Source organism: Myodes glareolus, chromosome 2 (assembly GCF_982192425.1).
Source record: "Myodes glareolus chromosome 2, mMyoGla1.1, whole genome shotgun sequence".
NCBI classification, from domain to species: domain Eukaryota; kingdom Metazoa; phylum Chordata; class Mammalia; order Rodentia; family Cricetidae; genus Myodes; species Myodes glareolus.
This window is the reverse complement of record NC_142027.1, coordinates 9553595-9556810: the sequence shown is the minus strand read 5'-3', so window position 1 is coordinate 9556810 and position 3216 is coordinate 9553595. Positions and strand designations below refer to the sequence as shown.

At 42.6% G+C, this 3216-nt stretch overlaps 1 pseudogene; it reads right to left on the bottom strand.

Moving 5' to 3' along the window:
* Window positions 1-226: 226 nt before the first annotated feature.
* LOC125392820 (alpha-ketoglutarate dehydrogenase component 4 pseudogene) lies at window positions 227-808 on the bottom strand (annotated as a pseudogene).
* Window positions 809-3216: the final 2408 nt, after the last annotated feature.

Sequence of the window (3216 nt, the reverse complement as noted above, 5' to 3'; positions counted from 1 at the left end):
GCTGCGTAGCACTGACACCTTTGTCTTTGACAGACATGGGGTTAGAACATGTCTGTGGCTGTGTGCTCGGCTTTGAGGCCTCTGGACCCCAACACCTGTGTGCCCTGGGCACATCCCTTGTCCCCGTTCAGCTGTCTCTCTGCTCCTCATGATGTCAAATGTAAGTGGGATGCAGGGATTGCAAATAACAATAAGAAACGTCTCTAAAGATTCGGGGCAGACAGACTTTTTTTTAATGTAAAAATGTGACTTTAATAGGTATGCAGGCCAGCTTGCTAGAGAAGCTAACCAAGATACATTGAGGAGATACAAGTGGCCATCTACAGTTTCTATACTTCATTCTTTCCGCAGAATATTTATTAAGGTTGCTTAATATACAATTTTCATTTGACATTTTGGAAGTCCTTTATTGTAAAGATAATCCTTTTGTCTGGTGACAAACAGCAGCTACAGCGATCATTCTGGACTTCCACGCTGGATAAAGTCCATTTCTTCTTGAGATAAAGGTTTCCTTCTGTGTTTCTGAGGTAATGTTTTTAGTATTTCTGCAGTGTCTGGTGGCCCCGGATGCATCAGCAAATCTGGGGATATGTTTCCTTTAGAGTGCTGTGAAATTACAGCAGAGTGGGAGGGTAGCCCAGCAGATCTCAAAACGTCTGAGGCACTGAGTTTAGGATTGTCTCTTCTGTCAGGGAACCTTATTAACAGAGCATGTGGCTTCACTACCTGCCCGACCCTGCTGGCGGAAGCCATCTTGCTGTCCATCGTGACCCCCGAGCAGGGGCCGCAGACAGACTTTTTACCGAACTTTTTAATCTAGAGTTGATTGACTCCGTGAGTATAGAACCCACAGCCCTAGAATCTGCAGAGCCAGGAGGCTGGCTATATTTTCCTACACAATATTTTAAAATTCTTATTTTAATCTCATAAAACGTCTGGGAACATTTTTAATAGCATATATAATCCTATATCTCCCTTGGTATAATCTCAAACTAAAATTGCCAACTCCCCTAGTGAAATGACAGAGCTATCACCGTACAGAAGTGATCAGGGAGACTCAATTATATAACAAATCCACGCAGCCTTAGTAAGCCCAGCATTCTCCCAGAGCGCAAGACGGAACGACACAGCAGTAGTATTACCTGCCACAGAAAGTTCTAGCTCTCCATGAGTGACTGAGTGGGTTGAGGTCACTGAGGAGAGCTTTGTCTTGTGTCTGAATGCCAACAAAATGAGTTCAGAAATCTCCAGAAGTGTCCATAGAAACTCTGGTTGCTGCTATCTTTCAGCCATGTGTGACACCTCACTACTGCATCTGGAGACTTGGACCCACCCAAAGCCAGTTTGTTTTGCCTTTGCTGATTCCTGCCCTTTTTTCTGCTCACCGTCCAGCCAGGGTCCGAGCAGCTCTTTGGAGCCAGTGATTTACTACACACTCCCACAAGTACACAACCGTCTCTACAGAGGAGATCCCTGGGTAGCTAAGCAGTTAACCAGACAGAAACTGCTAGTCAACTTTACTAAGCCATAGTATTTGATGTCTTCTGAAAATCTAGTTTCTGTAGCCATCCCCCCATTAATGCAGTGATTTCTGGGTTAGCTGGTAACTTCTTTTTAAAATAATCTTGAAAAATCAACCTTCAGGAATGGTACAAGCAGAGTGACCTCAGCCAACGCCGTGAGCTCTGTCCCTGGAAATATTATCCCTGAGGCAATAATAAAATAAATTACTTAGTTATTTTCTTTGTAACAAGAGGACAAATAAAAAGGTAGAAACTCATATTAGTAATAAGAAAAATCTTGAAACATCTTACCATACACTTGTGATTTGTATATGCCTGTGCGTTTGAGTGTGGATGTGCCCAGCATCAGCGTGAAGGTGGAGGACAGCTTTCAGGAGTCGATTCTTGACACCAGCCCCCTTTGCACACTCAGGGTTTTCTCATTTCTGCCTCTCTCGAAATATCATAAATTCTCCGTGCGTGAGATGAGGCTAAACTGTTCTGGTAATGTCATAGGATAGAACCTGTGTCATTCTTGGGAAATTTTATAAGAATGTGTGTTCCTGAAAATGAGCAGGCATATCTGAAACGGTCAGTTCTAAAGCAGGGGGTTCCAACCATGCCCGCCAGCCCCTGAAGTCACATCTGCATGGCCAATAACAATTTTGCTCACTGATTTTTTTTTCCGGTGTGAGTTTCCAGTATTTCTACAGTAAAAATGTATTCATATGAGAGAGAGAGAGAGAGAGAGAGAGAGAGAGAGAGAGAGAGAGAGAGAGAGAGAAACACTGGTGCCTAGATTTGTTTTGCTCTGAGAATCTCCCTTGCAAAGGCTGGGCCTGGGCCTGCAGTTGATGCCCTGAGAATGTCTGCAGTCAGCCCCCAGGTAGGCACCACCGGGGAATGGAGCAGGGCAAGCTAAGTGCAGCCGTCTCCAGCAAGCGACCTCTAGGATGCTGAGGACAGCTTTCTGGTTAGACACCATCGACATTTTACCTCACTTATTCCACAGCCATACTTGTCACCTTCAATTTCTCCTTGAACAAAATAAGGTTTAATGACAGAGGAAAATACGTATTTCTATGATGAAAGAACCTGAGCAAATGACTGTGTATACCTTTGTGTATTTTTTAAATGCTGTATTTCTTAGTTGTGACAAACATCATATAGTTATGTGAGATCTTTAAAAGAATGGAGAATATTCGGGGTGAGATGGCTCCACAGGGAAAGTGTGTGCCCCTAAGGTTGATGATCTGACTTTATCTCTGGAGTCTGCATAACGGAAAGAAGACTCTCATAAGATGTTCCCTGACCACAGACAGACAGACAGATAGACACACACACCTCGGCACACACTCCCCCTGCTAATTAAGTGAATAAATGAATACGATATTTTAAAATTAAAGAGAAAAGGCACTGTTGGGTAAAAGGCATATGTAAGCTTTCCGTGCTGTCTGTGTAGCCTTCCTGTAAATCTGAAATAATTCTAAATGGAAAACAAATGCATTCTTTTAGTATTGCTTTACAATAAGACAAATAGTAATCTTTTAAGACACGTTTTTCGGCACCTCTGTGATCTGAGACTAATATAATAAAATACTCTTGAAATGCTGAAAATTGTACATATGCTTTTATATAAAACACCACTCTGGGTTGGTTAAACAGGGAAAATGTATCTAGAAAACACACCAAAATGATAGCAGCTGTGTCAGAG